Source organism: Astatotilapia calliptera, chromosome 16 (assembly GCF_964374335.1).
Source record: "Astatotilapia calliptera chromosome 16, fAstCal68.1, whole genome shotgun sequence".
In the NCBI taxonomy this organism is placed as follows: Eukaryota; Metazoa; Chordata; class Actinopteri; order Cichliformes; family Cichlidae; genus Astatotilapia; species Astatotilapia calliptera.
This window is the reverse complement of record NC_137437.1, coordinates 19,275,242-19,300,392: the sequence shown is the minus strand read 5'-3', so window position 1 is coordinate 19,300,392 and position 25,151 is coordinate 19,275,242. Positions and strand designations below refer to the sequence as shown.

Below are 25,151 nucleotides of genomic sequence, written 5' to 3'. Positions count from 1 at the left end.
TACTATAATTTAGCAGAAATACTATATTAGGCACAAATCTTATGAAAAGCAGAAATAGTATCATTTAGCAGAATAGTAATAACTTACAAAATTACAAATATGAAGGCATATTGAAACACAAATGCACAGAGGGACACACAAACACAGGCTCTAATCCAGTCAACCAGTCTAACTATATTCAATTTAAATCCTACAATGACATGCTGCCAAATAAGGGCAGGGTCCTCTCTCTCCCACTAAACACACACACACACACACACACACACACACACACACACACACACACACAGACAGACACAGAGGGAGAGAGCTGCCGAATTTAAATCCACCAATCAGAGTGGCTGTTTACGTTTTCCCGCCAAAACAGGTGCATCTTTTTACACACGCAGGACAGAGAGGCACAGGATTATTGCAGCCTATTTCTCATAGTGAGGACTTCCCTCAAACAAATGACCATAATTTCCTAACCGTAGGGGCTAGAGCGGTCATTCTTACACCGTTTTATTCAGAAGAGATGGGGGAATCTTCCAGTGTTAACAAATTATCATTAAAATATGAATTATTAAAGATATTAGACTTCTAATGCACCATAACTGAGCAGAGCGAAGCAAAAACTGCCTTGACTTGCCCTCAAACAACGCTTTCTAACTCTAAATCTATTTGGAGTATCGATATCATTCTTTCACCGTAAGAGACAGCAGGCTTTGGTGAACAGTCAGAGAAATTTTCAGGTCTCTGTGGAAATCCAACAAAAAGTTATGACGAGAGAAAAAAGTGGTTCATTTCCACAGTTTGAAATCTGAAGAAATCTGAGCGAAGGACAAATTTCCTACCCTCAAACAAGTCCAACTCATTTCAGAACGGTAATAGGTGAGAAAGAAATTCTTGAATTGTGAGCGTCAGGAGTGTCTGAAGATATACCGGGACAAGCCTCATGTCTTAACTTTGCTTCGTTAAGGAGATATGACGATTCGAATATGCCTCTCATTACAGAAATGCAGCGATGATTTTGAACAAGCTCTCCATTGACTTTATATGGAGAGTTTTCTGACATTGTGTTAGTCTGAGGAGATTTGCAAAAATTCTATAAATCCCACAACAATGATAGTGACATTTTCTGAAAGCCAGCAAAAATACCTACGTTTTGATGTATAATTTGTGGAAGTTGAGTGAAAATTGAGCAAGTAGCAAGAAGTTGTTCGGACATGAAGTGAAAATTGCAAAACCTTCAGTGACACACTGGAAGCCAAGAGCATAGCAACCATAACAACGCATGTATTTTGTGAAAAATCACAATTTTGCAACTCAAAACTTTAAGAGGCATAAAAGTAAAACGGTAAAAGATTTGAAAAAGCTGAATCATACATGAATAGCCCAATAATTTGTGAACATTTTAAAGTTTGAATGGTTTTTCTAGGCGAAAGTATGAGGAAGTAGTTAAGTTTCAAAAACAAGCAAAATTTAGCAGAATTGCAGAAGTTTTCCATTCATTTCAATGGGACAAATTAAAGGAAAAAAGCTTAATATTTTAAAAAGTATAATAGCAAAAAATAGCAAAAATCATAGCGCAAATTAGCAGAAATAGCAGAATAGTTTAAAATTTGAACGGTGAAAATAGCACAAAAATTGTGGAAGTAGTTAAAGGACAAAAAATGAGCAACTTGAAGAATAATAATAATAATAATAATAAAGAATAAAGAGAAACAGGAACTCAATAGTGTGGATGCTTAAAGCATCCACACAATAATAATAACTAGAAAAATTTGCATTTCCTGCGAAAATGCAGTGTGGATGCTTAAAGCTGAAGCTGTATGCAAAAAGTAGCTGAAAAAGCTGAAAAGTTGCAGAAATTGTAAAAACTTTGCAGAAGCAAAAGAAGTTTGCTAAAATGGAATAACTTAGCAGAACTGCAATATCTTAGAGGAAACATAATACTTGGCAGAAATACAATAGCATAGCAGAATTTAGCAGAAATATTGTAACTTACCAGAAACATGATAACTTCTCAAAAATACAAGAATTTAGGAGAAATAGTATAAGATAACAGAAAGAATATATTTAGCCAAAAATACTTAAACATTACAGAAACACTATGATTTAGAAAAATAGTACAACAGAGCAGAAATATTGTGATTTACCAGAGACACTGTGATGAACTATGAATATTGTAATTTTAAATTGAGACTATGTTTTAGCACAAATATTATAATTTGGCAGAAATACTATAATTTAGCAGAAATACTATATTAAGCACAAATCCTATAAAAAGCAGAAATGGTATGATTAAGCACAAATACTACATTTAGTAGAAATACTTTGTTTTAGCACAAATCCCATAAAAAGCAGAAATACTGTACTATGATTTAGTAGAAAAACTATAATTAATCAGAAATACTAAATTTAGCAGAAATACTATATTAAGCACAAATCCTATGAAAAGCAGAAATAGTATATTAAGCACAAATCTTATAAAATAGCAGAAATGCTATGATTTAGCACAATAGTAATAAGTTAAACAGAAAAATTGGAAAAGCAAAATGGACAGCTGAAAAAATGCTGAACATGCTGAGGGTCCCTCAAATATACTTGTTAAATGACAAAAATCTGCAAAAAAATTTATTACAGCCACACAATCACAAATATGTACACATGAGGAAACACACATGCACATAGAGACCCACACACAAGATCCAATTCAGTCAACCAGTCTAAATATATTGAATTTAAATCTTAGAATGAGATCATCCCATTAAAAGCCTCTCTCTCTCTCTCTCTCTCTCTCTCTCTCTCTCTCTCTCTCTCTGTCACAGACACACACACACACACACACACACACACACACACACACACACACACACACACACACACACAGGGAGAGAGGACTAAGTTTCTAGGTCAGCCTGGGAACTGCTGAATTTGAATCCACCAATCAGAGAGCCTGTGCACTTTTCCCCACCAAAACAGGTGCATCTGTTTACACACGCAGCAGCACAGAGAGACACAGGATTTTTGCAGTCTATTTCTCATAGTGACGACTCCCTCAAACAAATGACCGTAATTTCCTAACCGTAGGGGCTAGAACGGTCATTCTTACACCGTTTTGTTCAAAAGAGGTGGGGGAATCTTCAAGTGTTGACAATTTAATATTAAAATATGAATTTTTAGAGATATATGACATGGATGACTTGTTGACTTAGAAGCCACGAATTCCCCAATATGCAAATTTGAATGCCTGAGACCACATATGTGATTGGCTGGCTGGGAAGCCGTGCAGGCCCTGATTTGTGGATTTGAATTCCTCAGCCCTCAGATATGATTGGCTGGCTTAGAAGCCATGAAGTCCCCAATATGCAAATTTGAATGCCTCAGGACACATATATGATTGGCTGGGAAACCGTGCAGGACCTGATTTGAAAATTTGAATGTCTAAGTCCTCACAGAGGATTGGCTGCCTGGGGACCAGGCAGAAATATATAGAAATACTATGATTAAGCATAAATACTACATTTAGTAGAAATACTATGTTTTAGCACAAATCCTATAAAAAGCAGAAATACTATAATTTAGCAGAAATACTATATTAAGCACAAATCATATAAAAAGCAGAAATACTATATTAAGCACAAATCCTATAAAAAGCAGAAATACTATATTAAGCACAAATTCTATAAAAAGCAGAAATACTATATTAAGCACAAATTCTATAAAAAGCAGAAATACTATATTAAGCACAAATCCTATTAAAAGCAGAAATACTATAATTTAACAGAAATACTATGTTTGGCACAAATCCTATAAAAATAATAAATACTATAATTTAGCAGAAATACTATATTAGGCACAAATCTTATGAAAAGCAGAAATAGTATCATTTAGCAGAATAGTAATAACTTACAAAATTACAAATATGAAGGCATATTGAAACACAAATGCACAGAGGGACACACAAACACAGGCTCTAATCCAGTCAACCAGTCTAACTATATTCAATTTAAATCCTACAATGACATGCTGCCAAATAAGGGCAGGGTCCTCTCTCTCCCACTAAACACACACACACACACACACACACACACACACACACACACACACACACACACACACACACAGACAGACACAGAGGGAGAGAGCTGCCGAATTTAAATCCACCAATCAGAGTGGCTGTTTACGTTTTCCCGCCAAAACAGGTGCATCTTTTTACACACGCAGGACAGAGAGGCACAGGATTATTGCAGCCTATTTCTCATAGTGAGGACTTCCCTCAAACAAATGACCATAATTTCCTAACCGTAGGGGCTAGAGCGGTCATTCTTACACCGTTTTGTTCAGAAGAGATGGGGGAATCTTCCAGTGTTAACAATTTATCATTAAAATATGAATTATTAAAGATATTAGACTTCTAATGCACCATAACTGAGCAGAGCAAAGCAAAAACTGCCTTGACTTGCCCTCAAACAACGCTTTCTAACTCTAAATCTATTTGGAGTATCGATATCATTCTTTCACCGTAAGAGACAGCAGGCTTTGGTGAACAGTCAGAGAAATTTTCAGGTCTCTGTGGAAATCCAACAAAAAGTTATGACGAGAGAAAAAAGTGGTTCATTTCCACAGTTTGAAATCTGAAGAAATCTGAGCGAAGGACAAATTTCCTACCCTCAAACAAGTCCAACTCATTTCAGAACGGTAATAGGTGAGAAAGAAATTCTTGAATTGTGAGCGTCAGGAGTGTCTGAAGATATACCGGGACAAGCCTCATGTCTTAACTTTGCTTCGTTAAGGAGATATGACGATTCGAATATGCCTCTCATTACAGAAATGCAGCGATGATTTTGAACAAGCTCTCCATTGACTTTATATGGAGAGTTTTGTGACCTTGTGTTGGTCTGAGGAGATTTGCCAAAATTCTATAAATCCCACAACAATGATAGTGACATTTTCTGAAAGCCAGCAAAAATACCTACGTTTTGATGTATAATTTGTGGAAGTTGAGTGAAAATTGAGCAAGTAGCAAGAAGTTGTTCGGACATGAAGTGAAAATTGCAAAACCTTCAGTGACACACTGGAAGCCAAGAGCATAGCAACCATAACAACGCATGTATTTTGTGAAAAATCACAATTTTGCAACTGAAAACTTTAAGAGGCATAAAAGTAAAACGGTAAAAGATTTGAAAAAGCTGAATCATACATGAATAGCCCAATAATTTGTGAACATTTTAAAGTTTGAATGGTTTTTCTAGGCGAAAGTATGAGGAAGTAGTTAAGTTTCAAAAACAAGCAAAATTTAGCAGAATTTTGGAAGTTTTCCATTCATTTCAATGGGACAAATTAAAGGAAAAAAGCTTAATATTTTAAAAAGTATAATAGCAAAAAATAGCAAAAATCATAGCGCAAATTAGCAGAAATAGCAGAATAGTTTAAAATTTGAACGGTGAAAATAGCACAAAAATTGTGGAAGTAGTTAAAGGACGAAAAACGAGCAACTTGAAGAATAATAATAACTAGAAAAATTTGCATTTCCTGCGAAAATGCAGTGTGGATGCTTAAAGCTGAAGCTGTATGCAAAAAGTAGCTGAAAAAGCTGAAAAGTTGCAGAAATTGTAAAAACTTTCCAGAAGCAAAAGAAGTTTGCTAAAATGGAATAACTTAGCAGAACTGCAATATCTTAGAGGAAACATAATACTTGGCAGAAATACAATAGCATAGCAGAATTTAGCAGAAATATTGTAACTTACCAGAAACATGATAACTTCTCAAAAATACAAGAATTTAGGAGAAATAGTATAAGATAACAGAAAGAATATATTTAGCCAAAAATACTTAAACATTACAGAAACACTATGATTTAGAAAAATAGTACAACAGAGCAGAAATATTGTGATTTACCAGAGACACTGTGATGAACTATGAATATTGCAATTTTAAATTGAGACTATGTTTTAGCACAAATATTATAATTTGGCAGAAATACTATAATTTAGCAGAAATACTATATTAAGCACAAATCCTATAAAAAGCAGAAATGGTATGATGAAGCACAAATACTACATTTAGTAGAAATACTTTGTTTTAGCACAAATCCCATAAAAAGCAGAAAAACTATAATTTAGCAGAAATACTATATTAAGCACAAATCCTATAAAAAGCAGAAATACTATAATTTAGAACAAATAGTATAAAAAGCAGAAATACTATAATTTAGCAGAAATACTATATTAAGCACAAATCCTATAAAAGCAGAAATAGTATATTAAGCACAAATCTTATAAAATAGCAGAAATGCTATGATTTAGCACAATAGTAATAAGTTAAACAGAAAAATTGGAAAAGCAAAATGGACAGCTGAAAAAATGCTGAACATGCTGAGGGTCCCTCAAATATACTTGTTAAATGACAAAAATCTGCAAAAAAATTTATTACAGCCACACAATCACAAATATGTACACATGAGGAAACACACATGCACATAGAGACCCACACACAAGATCCAATTCAGTCAACCAGTCTAAATATATTGAATTTAAATCTTAGAATGAGATCATCCCATTAAAAGCCTTTCTCTCTCTCTCTCTCTCTCTCTCTCTCTCTCTCTGTCACACACACACACACACACACACAGGGAGAGAGAAGTAAGTTTCTAGGTCAGCCTGGGAGCTGCTGAATTTGAATCCACCAATCAGAGAGGCTGTGCACTTTTCCCCACCAAAACAGGTGCATCTGTTTACACACGCAGCACAGAGAGACACAGGATTTTTGCAGTCTATTTCTCATAGTGACGACTCCCCTCAAACAAATGACCGTAATTTCCTAACCGTAGGGGCTAGAACGGTCATTCTTACACCGTTTTGTTCAGAAGAGATGGGGGAATCTTCAAGTGTTGACAATTTAATATTAAAATATGAATTTTTAGAGATATATGACATGGATGACTTGTTGACTTAGAAGCCACGAATTCCCCAATATGCAAATTTGAATGCCTGAGACCACATATGTGATTGGCTGGCTGGGAAGCCGTGCAGGCCCTGATTTGTGGATTTGAATTCCTCAGCCCTCAGATATGATTGGCTGGCTTAGAAGCCACGAAGGCCCCAATATGCAAATTTGAATGCCTCAGGACACTTATTTGATTGGCTGGGAAACTGTGCAGGCCCTGATTTGAAAATTTGAATGTCTCAGTCCTCACAGAGGATTGGCTGCCTGGGGACCTGGCAGAAATATATAGAAATACTATTATTAAGCATAAATACTACATTTAGTAGAAATACTATGTTTTAGCACAAATACTATAAAAAGAAGAAAAACTATAATTTAGCAGAAATACTATATTAAGCACAAATCCTATAAAAAGCAGAAATACTATAATTTAGAACAAATAGTATAAAAAGCAGAAATACTATAATTTAGCAGAAATACTATGTTAGGCACAAATCCTATAAAAAGCAGAAATACTATAATTTAGCAGAAATACTATGTTAGGCACAAATCCTATAAAAAGCAGAAATACTATAATTTAGCAGAAATACTATATTAGGCATAAATCCTATGAAAAGCAGAAATAGTATGATTTAGCAGAATAGTAATAACTTATTGAAACACAAATGCACAGAGGGACACACAAACACAGGCTCTAATCCAGTCAACCAGTCTAACTATGTTCAATTTAAATCCTACAATGACATGCTGCCAAATAAGGGCAGGGTCCTCTCTCTCCCACTAAACACACACACACACACACACACACACACACACACACACACACACACACACACACACACACACACACACACACAGGGAGAGAGGACAAAGTTTCTAGGTCAGCCTGGGAGCTGCCGAATTTGAATCCACCAATCAGAGAGGCTGTTTACGTTTTCCCGCCAAAACAGGTGCATCTTTTTACACACGCAGCACAGAGACATAGACCTGCTTCTTTCAGTTTATTTCACATAGTGAGGATTCCCCTCAAACAAATGACCATAATTTCCTAACCATAGGGGCTAGAGCGGTCATTCTTACACCGTTTTGTTCAGAAGAGATGGGGGAATCTTCAAGTGTTGACAATTTATCATTAAAATATGAATTTTTAGAGATATATGACATGGATGACTTGTTGACTTAGAAGCCACGAATTCCCCAATATGCAAATTTGAATACCTGGAGCCCACATACATGATTGGCTGGCTGGGAAGCCGTGCAGGCCCTGATTTGTGGATTTGAATTCCTCAGCCCTCAGATATGATTGGCTGGCTTAGAAGCCATGAAGGCCCCAATATGCAAATTTGAATGCCTCAGGACACATATATGATTGGCTGGGAAACCGTGCAGGCCCTGATTTGAAAATTTGAATGTCTAAGTCCTCACAGAGGATTGGCTGCCTGGGGACCTGGCAGAAATATATAGAAATACTATGATTAAGCATAAATACTACATTTAGTAGAAATACTATGTTTTAGCACAAATACTATAAAAAGCAGAAATACTATAATTTAGCAGAAATACTATATTAAGCACAAATCCTATAAAAAGCAGAAATAGGATGATTAATTATAAACACTACATTTAGTAGAAATATTATGTTTGAGCAAAAATCCTATAAAAAGCAGAAATACTATATTAGGCACAAATCCCATAAAAAGCAGAAATAGTATGATTAAGCATAAATACTACATTTAGTAGAAATACTATGTTTTAGCACAAATAGTATAAAAAGCAGAAATACTGTAATTTAGCAGAAATACTATATTAGGCACAAATCTTATAAAATAGCAGAAATAGTATGATTTAGCACAATAGTAATCAGTTAAACAGAAAAATTGGAAAAGCAAAATGGACAGCTGAAAAAATGCTGAACATGCTGAGGGTCCCTCAAATATACTTGTTAAATGAAAAAATCAGCAAAAAAAATGCACAGGGAGAGAGAAGTAAGTTTCTAGGTCAGCCTGGGAGCTGCTGAATTTGAATCCACCAATCAGAGCGCCTGTGTACTTTTTCCCGCCAAAACATGTGCCTCTTTTTACACACGCAGCACAGAGAGGCACAGGATTATTGCAGCCTATTTCTCATAGTGAGGACTCCCCTCAAACAAATGACCATAATTCCCAAACCGTAGGGGCTAGAGCGGTCATTCTTACACCGTTTTGTTCAGAAGAGATGGGGGAATCTTCCAGTGTTTACAATTTATCATTAAAATATGAATTATTAAAGATATTTGACTTCTAATGCACCATAACTGAGTAGAGCGAAGCAAAAACTGCCTTGACTTGCCCTCAAACAACGCTTTCTAACTCGAAATCTATTTGGAGTATCGATATCATTCTTTCACCGTAAGAGACAGCAGGCTTTGGTGAACAATCATGGAAATTTTCAGGTCTCTGTGGAAATCCAACAAAAAGTTATGACGAGAGAAAAAAGTGGTTCATTTCCACAGTTTGAAATCTGAAGAAATCTGAGCGAAGGACGAATTTCCTACCCTCAAACAAGTCCAACTCATTTCAGAACGGTAATAGGTGAGAAAGAAATTCTTGAATTGTGAGCGTCAGGGGTGTCTGAAGATATTCGGGGACAAGCCTCATGTCTTAACTTTGCTTCGTTAAGGAGATATGACGATTCGAATATGCCTCTCATTACAGAAATCCAGCGGTGATTTTGAACAAACTCTCCATTCACTTTATATGGAGAGTTTTCTGACCTTGTGTTAGTCTGAGGAGATTTGCAAAAATTCTATAAATCCCACAACAATGATAGTTACATTTTCTGAAAGCCAGCAAAAATACCTACATTTTGATGTATAATTTGTGGAAATTGAGTGAAAATTGAGCAAGTAGCAAGAAGTTGTTCGGACATGAAGAGAAGACTGCAAAAGCTTCAGTGGCACACTGGAAGCCAAGAGCATAGCAACCATAACAACGCATGTATTTTGTGAAAAATCACAATTGTGCAACTCAAAACTTTAAGAGGCATAAAAGTAAAACGGTAAAATATTTGAAAAAGCTGAATCATACATGAATAGCCCAATAATCTGTGAACATTTTAAAGTTTGAATGGTTTTTCTAGGCGAAAGTATGAGGAAGTAGTTAAGTTTCAAAAACAAGCAAAATTTAGCAGAATTGCGGAAGTTTTCCATTCATTTCAATGGGACAAATTAAAGGAAAAAAGCTTAATATTTTAAAAAGTATAATAGCAAAAAATAGCAAAAGTCATAGCCCGCATTAGCAGAAATAGTAGAATAGTTTAAAATTTGAACGGCGAAAATCGGCTGAAAATTGTGGGACTAGTTAAGTGCCAAAGAAGTACAAAAATTGGCAACTAGAATAATAAAGAATAAAGAGAAACAGGAACTCAATAGTGTGGATGCTTAAAGCATCCACACAATAATAATAATAAAGAATAAAGAGAAACAGGAACTCAATAGTGTGGATGCTTAATGCATCCACACAACTAGAAAAATTTGCATTTCCTGCGAAAATGCAGTGTGGATGCTTAAAGCTGAAGCTGTATGCAAAAAGTAGCTGAAAAAGCTGAAAAGTTGCAGAAATTGTAAAAACTTTGCAGAAGCAAAAGAAGTTTGCTAAAATGGAATAACTTAGCAGAACTGCAATATCTTAGAGGAAACATAATACTTGGCAGAAATACAATAGCATAGCAGAATTTAGCAGAAATATTGTAACTTACCAGAAACATGATAACTTCTCAAAAATACAAGAATTTAGGAGAAATAGTATAAGATAACAGAAAGAATATATTTAGCCAAAAATACTTAAACATTACAGAAACACTATGATTTAGAAAAATAGTACAACAGAGCAGAAATATTGTGATTTACCAGAGACACTGTGATGAACTATGAATATTGTAATTTTAAATTGAGACTATGTTTTAGCACAAATATTATAATTTGGCAGAAATACTATAATTTAGCAGAAATACTATATTAAGCACAAATCCTATAAAAAGCAGAAATGGTATGATTAAGCACAAATACTACATTTAGTAGAAATACTTTGTTTTAGCACAAATCCCATAAAAAGCAGAAATACTGTACTATGATTTAGTAGAAAAACTATAATTAATCAGAAATACTAAATTTAGCAGAAATACTATATTAAGCACAAATACTATGAAAAGCAGAAATAGTATATTAAGCACAAATCTTATAAAATAGCAGAAATGCTATGATTTAGCACAATAGTAATAAGTTAAACAGAAAAATTGGAAAAGCAAAATGGACAGCTGAAAAAATGCTGAACATGCTGAGGGTCCCTCAAATATACTTGTTAAATGACAAAAATCTGCAAAAAAATTTATTACAGCCACACAATCACAAATATGTACACATGAGGAAACACACATGCACATAGAGACCCACACACAAGATCCAATTCAGTCAACCAGTCTAAATATATTGAATTTAAATCTTAGAATGAGATCATCCCATTAAAAGCCTCTCTCTCTCTCTCTCTCTCTCTCTCTCTCTCTGTCACAGACAAACACACACACACACACACACACACACACACACACACACACACACACACACACACACACAGGGAGAGAGGACTAAGTTTCTAGGTCAGCCTGGGAACTGCTGAATTTGAATCCACCAATCAGAGAGCCTGTGCACTTTTCCCCACCAAAACAGGTGCATCTGTTTACACACGCAGCAGCACAGAGAGACACAGGATTTTTGCAGTCTATTTCTCATAGTGACGACTCCCTCAAACAAATGACCGTAATTTCCTAACGGTAGGGGCTAGAACGGTCATTCTTACACCGTTTTGTTCAGAAGAGGTGGGGGAATCTTCAAGTGTTGACAATTTAATATTAAAATATGAATTTTTAGAGATATATGACATGGATGACTTGTTGACTTAGAAGCCACGAATTCCCCAATATGCAAATTTGAATGCCTGAGACCACATATGTGATTGGCTGGCTGGGAAGCCGTGCAGGCCCTGATTTGTGGATTTGAATTCCTCAGCCCTCAGATATGATTGGCTGGCTTAGAAGCCATGAAGTCCCCAATATGCAAATTTGAATGCCTCAGGACACATATATGATTGGCTGGGAAACCGTGCAGGACCTGATTTGAAAATTTGAATGTCTAAGTCCTCACAGAGGATTGGCTGCCTGGGGACCAGGCAGAAATATATAGAAATACTATGATTAAGCATAAATACTACATTTAGTAGAAATACTATGTTTTAGCACAAATCCTATAAAAAGCAGAAATACTATAATTTAGCAGAAATACTATATTAAGCACAAATCATATAAAAAGCAGAAATACTATATTAAGCACAAATCCTATAAAAAGCAGAAATACTATATTAAGCACAAATTCTATAAAAAGCAGAAATACTATATTAAGCACAAATTCTATAAAAAGCAGAAATACTATATTAAGCACAAATCCTATTAAAAGCAGAAATACTATATTAAGCACAAATCTTATAAAATAGCAGAAACAGTATGATTTAGCACAATAGTAATAAGTTAAACAGAAAAATTGGAAAAGCAAAATGGACAGCTGAAAAAATGCTGAACATGCTGAGGGTCCCTCAAATATACTTGTTAAATGAAAAAATCAGCAAAAAAATGCACAGGGAGAGAGAAGTGAGTTTCTAGGTCAGCCTGGGAGCTGCCGAATTTGAATCCACCAATCAGAGAGCCTGTGTACTTTTTCCCGCCAAAACATGTGCCTCTTTTTACACACGCAGCACAGAGAGGCACAGGATTATTGCAGCCTATTTCTCATAGTGAGGACTCCCCTCAAACAAATGACCATAATTTCCTAACCATAGGGGCTAGAGCGGTCATTCTTACACCGTTTTGTTCAGAAGAGATGGGGGAATCTTCAAGTGTTGACAATTTATCATTAAAATATGAATTTTTAGAGATATATGACATGGATGACTTGTTGACTTAGAAGCCACGAATTCCCCAATATGCAAATTTGAATACCTGGAGCCCACATACATGATTGGCTGGCTGGGAAGCTGTGCAGGCCCTGATTTGTGGATTTGAATTCCTCAGCCCTCAGATATGATTGGCTGGCTTAGAAGCCATGAAGGCCCCAATATGCAAATTTGAATGCCTCAGGACACATATATGATTGGCTGGGAAACCGTGCAGGCCCTGATTTGAAAATTTGAATGTCTATGTCCTCACAGAGGATTGGCTGCCTGGGGACCTGGCAGAAATATATAGAAATACTATGATTAAGCATAAATACTACATTTAGTAGAAATACTATGTTTTAGCACAAATACTATAAAAAGCAGAAATACTATAATTTAGCAGAAATACTATATTAAGCACAAATCCTATAAAAAGCAGAAATACTATATTAGGTACAAATCCTATAAAAAGCAGAAATACTATATTAGGCACAAATAGTATAAAAAGCAGAAATACTATAATTTAACAGAAATACTATGTTTGGCACAAATCCTATAAAAATAATAAATACTATAATTTAGCAGAAATACTATATTAGGCACAAATCTTATGAAAAGCAGAAATAGTATCATTTAGCAGAATAGTAATAACTTACAAAATTACAAATATGAAGGCATATTGAAACACAAATGCACAGAGGGACACACAAACACAGGCTCTAATCCAGTCAACCAGTCTAACTATATTCAATTTAAATCCTACAATGACATGCTGCCAAATAAGGGCAGGGTCCTCTCTCTCCCACTAAACACACACACACACACACACACACACACACACACACACACACACACACACACACACACACACACACACACAGACAGACACAGAGGGAGAGAGCTGCCGAATTTAAATCCACCAATCAGAGTGGCTGTTTACGTTTTCCCGCCAAAACAGGTGCATCTTTTTACACACGCAGGACAGAGAGGCACAGGATTATTGCAGCCTATTTCTCATAGTGAGGACTTCCCTCAAACAAATGACCATAATTTCCTAACCGTAGGGGCTAGAGCGGTCATTCTTACACCGTTTTGTTCAGAAGAGATGGGGGAATCTTCCAGTGTTAACAATTTATCATTAAAATATGAATTATTAAAGATATTAGACTTCTAATGCACCATAACTGAGCAGAGCGAAGCAAAAACTGCCTTGACTTGCCCTCAAACAACGCTTTCTAACTCTAAATCTATTTGGAGTATCGATATCATTCTTTCACCGTAAGAGACAGCAGGCTTTGGTGAACAGTCAGAGAAATTTTCAGGTCTCTGTGGAAATCCAACAAAAAGTTATGACGAGAGAAAAAAGTGGTTCATTTCCACAGTTTGAAATCTGAAGAAATCTGAGCGAAGGACAAATTTCCTACCCTCAAACAAGTCCAACTCATTTCAGAACGGTAATAGGTGAGAAAGAAATTCTTGAATTGTGAGCGTCAGGAGTGTCTGAAGATATACCGGGACAAGCCTCATGTCTTAACTTTGCTTCGTTAAGGAGATATGACGATTCGAATATGCCTCTCATTACAGAAATGCAGCGATGATTTTGAACAAGCTCTCCATTGACTTTATATGGAGAGTTTTGTGACCTTGTGTTGGTCTGAGGAGATTTGCCAAAATTCTATAAATCCCACAACAATGATAGTGACATTTTCTGAAAGCCAGCAAAAATACCTACGTTTTGATGTATAATTTGTGGAAGTTGAGTGAAAATTGAGCAAGTAGCAAGAAGTTGTTCGGACATGAAGTGAAAATTGCAAAACCTTCAGTGACACACTGGAAGCCAAGAGCATAGCAACCATAACAACGCATGTATTTTGTGAAAAATCACAATTTTGCAACTGAAAACTTTAAGAGGCATAAAAGTAAAACGGTAAAAGATTTGAAAAAGCTGAATCATACATGAATAGCCCAATAATTTGTGAACATTTTAAAGTTTGAATGGTTTTTCTAGGCGAAAGTATGAGGAAGTAGTTAAGTTTCAAAAACAAGCAAAATTTAGCAGAATTTTGGAAGTTTTCCATTCATTTCAATGGGACAAATTAAAGGAAAAAAGCTTAATATTTTAAAAAGTATAATAGCAAAAAATAGCAAAAATCATAGCGCAAATTAGCAGAAATAGCAGAATAGTTTAAAATTTGAACGGTGAAAATAGCACAAAAATTGTGGAAGTAGTTAAAGGACGAAAAACGAGCAACTTGAAGAATAATAATAACTAGAAAAATTTGCATTTCCTGCGAAAATGCAGTGTGGATGCTTAAAGCTGAAGCTGTCTGCAAAAAGTAGCTGAAAAAGCTGAAAAGTTGCAGAAATTGTAAAAACTTTGCAGAAGCAAAAGAACCTTGCTAAAATGTAATAACTTAGCAGAACTGCAATCACTTAGAGGAAACTGTAAAGCTGAAGCTGTCTGCTGAAAATAGTTGAAAATAGCTGAAGAAGCTGAAGAAATCAAAGTCAGTGTTTAAAAAGTTGCTGAAATTTTAATAACTTTGCAGAACAATATCAAGTTAAGAAAAATGTAATAACTTAGCAGAAATGCAATAATTTAGAATAACATAACTTAACATAACATAACAAACAAAAGTAGTGTAACCTAGCAGGAATAATATAATTTAGTAGAAAATTAAAAACTTGGCAGAAATATTACAACTTATCAGAACTGCTAGAAATTTGCAGAAATGTAATAATTAGGCAAAACTGTCAACAGATAACAGCTGAAAATGCTGAAGTAACCTCAAAGTTACTTGTTTAACTGTGAAAAATTACCAAAAACATTAGAAAAGGAAGAAAACGTGCCGGCAGATAAACTAATGTGGAACAAAACCAAGGTAAAATTGCGAGTTTGCACAGCTGGTGAAATCTAAAAATGGCAAAAAAACATAACAAAGGCAAGACCCACACAAACAACATTTAGGTAATAAATGCACAAGATGCTGCGGTCAGAAATTAAAACACCCAAAAATAATGTTATTGAAATGCCAAAAAGTGGCAGAAAGTTTAGAAAGTAGAAAACCAGTAGTAGAAAAGTAGAACATTCAAATATTTTTAGAAACATATGATACAAAATATTTACTCAGTTGTTTCCAATGATTACAATAATGGCATAAAGAAATAAAAATACCATTTGGAACAAACAGAAAAATATTAATAGAAAATGCAAATCAAATTGATCTAAAATCTATACAAACAATTGAAGCATCTGTTGGAATTGTGAACATATCCTTGTTTGCCATGTTTATGTTTATGGCCCTAAGATGCGCAGACACATGATAGGCTATTAACTGCAAAAATATACACATATATAGCAAGTGAGAGACAAAAATATATCCTCTGATTTGCTGGAGTTTTGTGTAAATACCATTTGGCAAGGATAAACAACATGTTCCTATGCCACATTAAAATTTTCATAAGCTTAATTTTTTCAATTAGTTTACAGTTTCCTGATTTGATGATAAATATGGTACCAATCTACAAAATACTGTCAAAATGAAGTCCACATTGTGATATATTTGAGGTGTGGAGAGTCACACAGCTGAACAATCGATTTGCATATTTAAAGAAACAAGGATCAAATAAAGAACATTGTTGTGGAATAAATTACAGTGAAAAATAATCACTGCTTTGCGTTAGAGAGTGACTTATGATGAGGTATTAATTGGCTTAACTTTACCTCTAACAGCTTTTCACATAGTGCTGTGACCAGGGTGAAATCCATCATAAAGTAACTGTAAACAGTAGAACCATTAGCATGAATGTCATGGTTCTACTCTGATCAAAACTCAAGTCAGCTGTTTGACCTGATATAAAATGATAAAGAGGAACACATATAAATGACCTTTATGAACTTTTCAAAATGACTTTATATGTCTGACCCATTATCTATACATATTACAGCAGCGGTCCCCAACCCCCGGGCCTCGGACCGGTACCGGTCCGTGAGTCGTTTGGTACCGGGCCGCGAGAGATGAGGCTCAGGTGTGAAATGTATAGTTTTCAGGGTTTTTATCGGTTTTCAGCGTTATTTTGTTATCGTTTTTATCGTTTACTTGGTTTTCCTGGGTCTTTTCACGTGTGTTATGAATAAATTTTCTTTTTTTCAGTACCGGTACTAGTTTTATTTTGTTATATTTATCCGCGACACCTTAAAGGCCGGTCCATGAAAATATTGTCGGGCATAAACCGGTCCGTGGCGCAAAAAAGGTTGGGGACTGCTGTATTAGAGCAGATGTGGAAAACCACTGTTAGACCTACTCTATACTAATGTAGTTACTGACACCCCATACTAAGGCAGGATTCATACAAACACACATTATTTATTCTCTTAAACACTTTCTTTTTTCACATTTTGAGATTGTGTAATTTCTAAAAAGAATACATGTAATGGTTCAATAGATATAGTTATTTAAATGTCCATAATAATCACATGATCATTTTTGTACATCCTACAATCCAGGATTTAGAGCTGTGTGTCTGTATGAATTCAGCTTGCTATACTTATAGACTTAGATATATTAATCCACTATTTACCCAAACAAGTTACATTGTTTGGGTAAATAGATTGGGTTTGTTCTACAAAATAATTATTCAACAATAAAAAAAAACACAAAAAAAATCTGCACATTAATCCAGAGTTCAGTTTCATATGTCTGATATTGTTAGTTAAATCTGATGACACAAACACAGTCAATAATTCATTGCTAGTGTGACATGTGGTCCTTTTTGCCTTTGACCAATGATATGCTGGGTACTTGGACCAGTTTAGTATTTGCTGTCACAGAGGAATGTTAACCAGAAATCCAGAAGATAAAACTTAAAAAAAATATGTTAATTGCAAACATGTTTTTGCTTAGTAAAAGGATTGAAATTACATGGAAACTGTCACCTTAAAGCCTCATTGTAAATATCATCACAAACAGATGTTTTCCACACAGTTAACAAAGCTCCACCACATCCGATCAGTGCACATAAATCTAAAAGAAAACAAAAACAAATAAAATAAAAAAAATTAACACAAGGGAAGACTTTTGATTTAATAACTAAGCTTAAAACAAGTGTTACCTTTGAATATTTGTGGGAAAAATCTGATGCTACCCCAAGAATACAAAGCCACACTGGAAACGATGACAGGCTTGCAGCCCTGTGTCTTCCTGGAGTGAGGTGCCTGATCAGTAGCAGTGAGTTGACAGAAGTTGGTGTCTGTAAGAGTGGCCAAACACTGATACTCTGTCCACTTGAGTAGAGTCTAAGAAGCTGGAATGCAGGCACACTGGACGAGCTTGTTCTAAAAAATACAGAAAAAGGAACATTTTATTTGTGTTAAGGCCTAAAAACTACAAATAAGTTATACAATGAACAATGTTGAAATACCTTATAGGTGCTGCAGGCCACATAACCAGAATCCAGAGCAATCTCACAGTCACATGATGGTGAGGAAAGACATGAGCTCTGCAATGAGGTTTGAATGTCTCAGTTGGGACACTGAAGAACTCAGAAGACAGCAATACCTGCACAGAGAGACAGAGTAGAAAAAGCATAGATTTGTAATCCGTAATGTGAATTAAAACTCAAAAAGTGTCAACAAGTATAATCATTTGAGTGTGGAATTATTTATGCACTAAACAGGATTTAAATTAATTAATTGAATTAAAAACACTGCCATTTTTTATCAAAGATAAAGAATCATACCTCTCTCTGCTCTGAGGATCACTGAGCATCTCTGACAGGAAATAGTTTCCTCAGTAGGAGTCATCATTCATGGTCTCAGAGGTGTGTAGTGTGGCAGCATCATGACGGTCTCCAGATCAGGCAGGAGGTCAGGTGATGGGTGTGTCATCTTCTCCATTGAAGACACACTGGTATAGCAGTTCATAAAACAGCAGTCTCTGTGTGGCATGTGGTTATCTGTGCAGTCCAGCACTGATGGATCAGGTTTGGCTTAGCAGTTCATGAAGATGGTGTTAAGATGTTGTTGTTTCAGCTGAGGATGGTGAAGTTTGAAGGTTTTCCCACAAAGGAAACAGGACTGTGTGTGCCCTGTCTGAAAAAAATACATCTACAAAACATACAGTGCTTTTAACACCACCCACCCACCCTCCCCACCCACCCATCTCTGCCCCCAAGTGTCTATATAATGCTGGTATGGGGTGTCAGTTACTAAATCTAATTAGTGCGTCAGAAAGCGGGGGCTACACCTAAAGCCCCCGCTTTCTGATGTCTTTGTTTATTATCAGCTTTTTCCAGCTGCTCAGAGAATTCTGACTTGGCCTTTATCCACCCAAACCCAAACCCATCCAGATAAAGGCCAAGTCAGAAAATGGATGCAGAAACTTTCCATGTACTTCTAAATCAGTTTTTATACAAATTCTGTAAGCTGTAAAAATGTTTTTCTCTACATAATGTATAATTATAGACATCTCTGTTAGCCTGAAGATAGTTTAAAACTTTAAAAAAAATTTACCTGTAAAACATGATAAGCAAAACCTCATTCATCCCAAAAACATTTGATTCTACAAAATTTACTATAATCAAGAAAATATAATTGTCTGTATTTATTCATGTGACCCATAATAAATACCTGCATTTATCTGGGATTTATTTATTTACTATTTCATATTTGAAAGCATCTTTGAGGGGAAGATCTCGTTTGTTGAGATACATACGTCAGAGTAAAAAAAGTATCAAAAAAGGAGATAACAATTAACATCCATGAAAAAATGTATAAGTAGATTTAGTCATTTAAAACATGAGAATAAAAAATAAATTATGTCCGTTTAATGAAGTATATTTCAGATCTGAGGTGCATGATAACAGAAAGCAGATCTCCCGGCTCTGCATGAAGTACAGCCATGATTTGGTGAAATGATTAATAACATTGCAATAAGAAAGGGTCTTCTTACAGACAGAGTAGGGAAGACAATTTTTTCCAATGAAAAATATTTTTCATACTCTACAATCAGTAAACTCTGTAACAAACATGATCTGTAATTGTTTCAAAACTCACCAGAAGCCTTCATGATTGGCTCAAGGACAGGACACAAAACACAGGGTTGTGGTAACTGTAGTATGATCTCAGAACACCTGAATGACGACATAGCTGTGGCTGAGAAATAAAAATGAGGTCAAGCAGGGTGTTCTTGTCTGTAGTGGCAGAAGTGATCAGCTGTGAATACCCTCTCGACTGAAACTGCTCCAGAATCTGTTTTCTTCCACTCTGCAACTGGTTTTCATTAAAATCTCCACACACAATGATTGGGTGACAGTCCATTATTTCAAGTGAATCTAAAAGACTTACCAGGTTTTGCATGAACGGTGTCAAACTGTAGTCAGGAGGTCTGTACACAACAGCAATGAGTGCAGGGAATGGAGCCTGAACCTTCAACACTAAAAACTCAAGATCAGTGACATTATGCAGATACTGTTTTACCTGAACCTGAAAATGATTCCTCAAATACACAACAACTCCACCACCACTTCTGCTGGCCATGTGAGGAAAGTTTGTGTAGGACACATGTCTGTTGCGTTTGAACATGGTGTAGCCATCCAAATGAAGACTGTCTGCAACAAAGGAGCCTTGGAGGTGAGACTCTGTGAGACACAAAACATCTGCTAAACACATTTCATGATGACTCTTGATGTCACTGATGTGAGATGGCAAACCCTCCGTATTGTGATGGATCAGTGTAAGAGTGTCAAGTCTGTTGGCTGTTTCTCTGACCTGAAGAAGAGGCATCATTTCCTCAACACTGGCTTGTCTCATGGTTTGGAGCGCTGCAGTTACCTCGGGATTGGCGTAAATCTTTTTCTCATCCAAGTCCTGTAAATACAGTCCACTGAGAGACGTCACCCTGCTGAGAGCAACATAAGCCATACCTGGTTCAAAAATGTTCTTCATTGAAACTACAGCTGTCTGTGTTGTAAGACCCTGAGTTTTGTGAATTGTGCAGGCGAATGCTAGCTTTACAGGAAACTGTCTGCGTACCGCTCCTTTAAACTTCAGACTCTCCTCTGCTCTCTCAATGTAAACCAGATCATCAGATGCTGCATTAGCACTGCGGTTGTGTCTCATAGGCTGCCGGTTGTCCATCCTGAGCCCCAGTTTAATTATGTGTCCATCATTTTCAGATCTCACCACCTTTACCAGTATACCAAAAGCACCGTTGACCAAACCGTTTAGTGTGTCCAAGTTTCTGGTCAGCATAACTCGAGCTCCTTCAGCAACATTCAGAGTGTCAGGTAAATCATTTCTCCCACCTGTAAATGGTTTGTCTCTTCGTTCCATTCTGCCTGTACGTTTATCCTTCTGGAAATCGTCTGCAGTGATGATTATGATGTTTGAATGAAGCTTCTTCAGGGTATCTGTGTTATGGGATTCCACATTCTTGTTGGTGGCATAAATGTGTAAGACCTCAGTTGGACATTCTTCTGGTGCAGTCACAGCCTGTGACAACAAATCTCTGTCGCACTGAGAAAGTTCATCCGTCTTTTCTTTCACTCTAATCCTGTTCAGCATCTCTGCAAAGGCCACATCATCTTTCTGACGCATAATCTCGGTTAGAGTGATCATCTGAAAATGTTCCTGCCATAGGTCAATCTGTTCTGGATCGTAAACGCAGAGAGGTTTAGACTGTCGCACTGGTGGCAGCTGGTAAAAATCTCCAACAGCTAAAACTGACATTCCACCAAAAGGTCTCTGAGTGCCTTTGATTTGTTTCAGTCTTGCATCCACATAGGCAAAAAGGGGTTTTGAAACCATTGAAATCTCATCAATAACAATAATTTCTGCATTCATCAGCTCAGATCTGACTTCATCCAGTTGGTTACCAAGTCCTTGAATGGGTGGTTTCAGACTCCTGGGTAGTTTCAGTAGAGAATGTAATGTAGAGCCATTGATAGAAAAAGCTGCTGTCCCGGTAAATGAAGTCAGTAAAACAGTTGGATTTGATATGTCAGCTTCTTCTGCATTAGCAGGCAGTCTGCTCAGGATCTTTGATGCTTCAGAGTGAATACACTTAATCAGATGTGACTTTCCAGTTCCTGCACCACCGTTGATATAGAAGAAAAATGGATCTGGGTTCAAACCACAAACTCGCTGAATACACCAGTCTCTTATGGCATAGAACACGCAGGCCTGCTTCTGGTTCAGATTCTGATACATTACACGTACCACGGCTGGATCGACTGCAGGTTGTTCTCTGATGGCTCTGATCTCTGTTACAGCATCAGACTGACGACTGTAGTCGGGGACATTCTCCTGTTCGTTCTCATCATCAGAATGTCTCTCAGGAAGATTCTCATCACATTGCAGCCTCACAACTTCAGATTCAGGAGCCAGATTACACCATTCATCGATCACAACATCCCTATTTTGTTCAAACTCTTCCAGTGCACTCTCAATATCCTCAGAGTTCTTCTCATACTTGTCTTTATTTCTCTTCACAATCCGTTTCACAGACTCACTGTGGTCTGAACATGGAAGTCGCACAAAACCTGAGTTGTAGAAGGACTGATAGGTTTGGAAACATTGTGGTTTCAGTTCCTGCTCTGATCTGTGTGGAAGGTAAAGTCTCAACAGTCGACCATAATATTGCTCAGGATCTTTTTCCTGTGAACAGTGGTAATATCTGATTATAGCTGGTTTATCATTCTTTCGCCTTTGTACAAATCCAAGCTGGTTTAGAAGAGGAAGCACATCTTTTCCTTCATTTGGACCACTCACCAACCTGCACAAGGCAGCAAAATCAGCCAGTGACATTTCCTCATATTCTGGGGTCTCAGGTCTGCATTTGTATTTATCACTCAAACTTGTCATCCAAATATTACAACTGTCATGTGTTGTGGTTTCCAGGAAGCTCATGGGCCGACTCATTTTTACCGGGTTATCATCTGTTGGTACAAATACAACACTGCGGGAACATTTTTTCATTTTTAGGCCACAGACTCGAGTCACACACTCCTGTGCACTGATCTCTCTCTTTTTTGAGTAAGCCTGCATCACAGCTCTCATTTCATCACATTCATTGACCATGTTGTTTCCAGAGTTATCAATAACTGTCTTCAGGTATTCAGAGAGGCCAGATTCTTTCTTCGTTATATATTTACAGAGGTATTCTACACATGAATAGGCATTCAAAATGAATGAGACATCTAAATTAGAGTTCCAGGCTTCAAGCAGGTGTGGGTTGTAATTGTTGATCCAACAGTCCTTTGGGTCACGTTTCAGAATCAGACCTGTTTTCTTGTTTATGTTCTGGAGGCATTGTTCATACTCATTCATTGTCAAGTTGCATCGTGACAGAATCTGCTCTATGGTGAGGGAAGCAGCTTCAGGTTCCTTCAGCAGGTTCAACAAAGGTCTGAGTTTGGCTTTTGCAGCTTCAGTGTCTGAATCCTCATCCTGTCTCACAATCATTGTTCTTGTGGATGGTGGTTTTGGAAACCCAAATCTACAACCAGAGTTCACACTCTTAAAGCATGTTTTTGTGTGGTTTTTGCTGTGCTTTTGTAGTTCAGTGACTTTTTTGTGCAGTTCAGGTTGCTTTTCTGGATCAGGGAGTTGAGCTGAGATGTATCTGTCCACAAAGTCACAGACAGTTTGGTCGTCATCCACATCTGCTTCTACCTTTTCTCGAATCCACAGCAACATGTGTATATGCGGACTACCTCTGTGCTGGAACTCAACTCTGTAAAAGTAATCAATGATCTCACCAAGGGGCTGTGCAGGAGAAAAAAGCAAATCTCTGAACAAAGCCTCAACACGCTTATCAAACATCCGCATGGTGGTTACTGGATTTGATCTTAGAATTTCACACTTTTCTGACCAGTCCAGGGCTTCAAAATCAACCTCTTCACCTTGCTGTCTCTTTATTGCTTGAATCACTTCAGGCCATCTCATCTCAGCAGCAGAGAAAGTGACAAAGAACTGAGGTGTTCCTATTTGACGAATCATACTGAATAAATCTTTGGTAGTTTTCTGCCAGTAAGCTGGAGTTCCTCTGAGTGGCTGCATAAATCTGATTGCATCTTTATTTCTTACCAGCTTCTCTACTTCTGTCTTACTTTGTAACATTCCTGATGTGATTTTGCGTCCATCTTTGGTCATAGTTTTACCTTTCCTTAGCTGTATTGTCATGCTGGAATTAGCCAAATGTATTTCAGTGACAAACTGTGAGAAAAACAGGTAATTTGTGTCTTTAGCAAATCTTGCATCAATGTTGAAAAGCCTTGACTTGAAGTAAGCACTTGGTGTGAGTTTAAGAAGTCTCTTTTCATCCAGTGTATTCTGACCAGTAGGAAACTGCACAGGAAATGCCATGGCTTCCAAATGAGGAGTTCTGAAGAAGCTAACAGGATTGTTTCTTTCTGCAGGAGCCACACAATATGTGTTATCACTGAAACAGAGAATCTCTTCTGAAATGTCAACAGGCTGCAGACAACTTTCTAGAGCAAAACCTCCATTGTTCAAATCACTTTCTGGTTCATCTGGATTTTGTTCCTCTGGTTGTTCATCACAGGATTGCATATTAATAGCTTGTTCACTTTCAGACTCACTTTCGCACAAAAGGGCATCTTTTTCATAGTTGTCAATTTCCATTAAATCTGCTTCATCATAATCATCACTTCCCATGCTGGCTTCATCACTGCTGTCATCATCAGGTAATGTTGGATCACAAAGCAATGCATCATCTCTGATAACAATATCTGTGTACTGTGGGTGACTCTGTTTCAGTTTACGCAGGGCTTCGATCAGTTTAGACCAGGTGACAGTCTGGAACAGCTGATGGCCTTTGTAGCACAGTCGTCTTTTCAATTTCACCCTCATGATCTGTGATTGGCTTCTGAGCCGAGGTAGATAGTCAACTGTTTGTTGGACTTCAGATGGTACACACACCACATTACCACGTATGAGTCTTTGTCTGCCCTTTGGAAGAGGAATAATCTTTGCAAATGGTATGCATTTGGCAATCAGATGTCTCTCCAGAATGTTGAGATCACACAGTTCAGCTGGAATATCCTGCAGTTCTAAACCGTTGACAGCAGCAAGCCTGGGCATGCATCCACTTTTGAGGGAACTGTGACACGTGTGACAGATATACTCTTTTTTTCTCTCAACAGGAAAGCTGCAGTGATCATTACATGCTTCATCACACACATGAACAAATTTACCAGTTAGACACTGCTGAGCTACAGTTTGGTGTTTTGAGTAATTTT

At 36.7% G+C, this 25,151-nt stretch overlaps 1 protein-coding gene and 1 long non-coding RNA gene across 7 annotated transcripts in view; one reads left to right on the top strand and one right to left on the bottom strand.

Moving 5' to 3' along the window:
* Nucleotides 1–25,151, top strand: part of uggt2 (UDP-glucose glycoprotein glucosyltransferase 2) — a 197,994-nt gene that overhangs the window by 104,166 nt on the left and 68,677 nt on the right. The window lies entirely within an intron of this gene.
* LOC145421090 (uncharacterized) lies at nt 17,208–19,019 on the bottom strand. Of its 2 annotated transcripts, XR_013902378.1 has the most exons (3): nt 18,630–19,019; nt 18,312–18,448; nt 17,208–18,225 (listed from the first exon to the last, which is right to left on the bottom strand). It is a non-coding gene; the product is annotated as an uncharacterized LOC145421090 (long non-coding RNA). The 2 variants fall into 2 exon arrangements; XR_013902377.1 differs by having other exon boundaries at nt 17,208–18,448.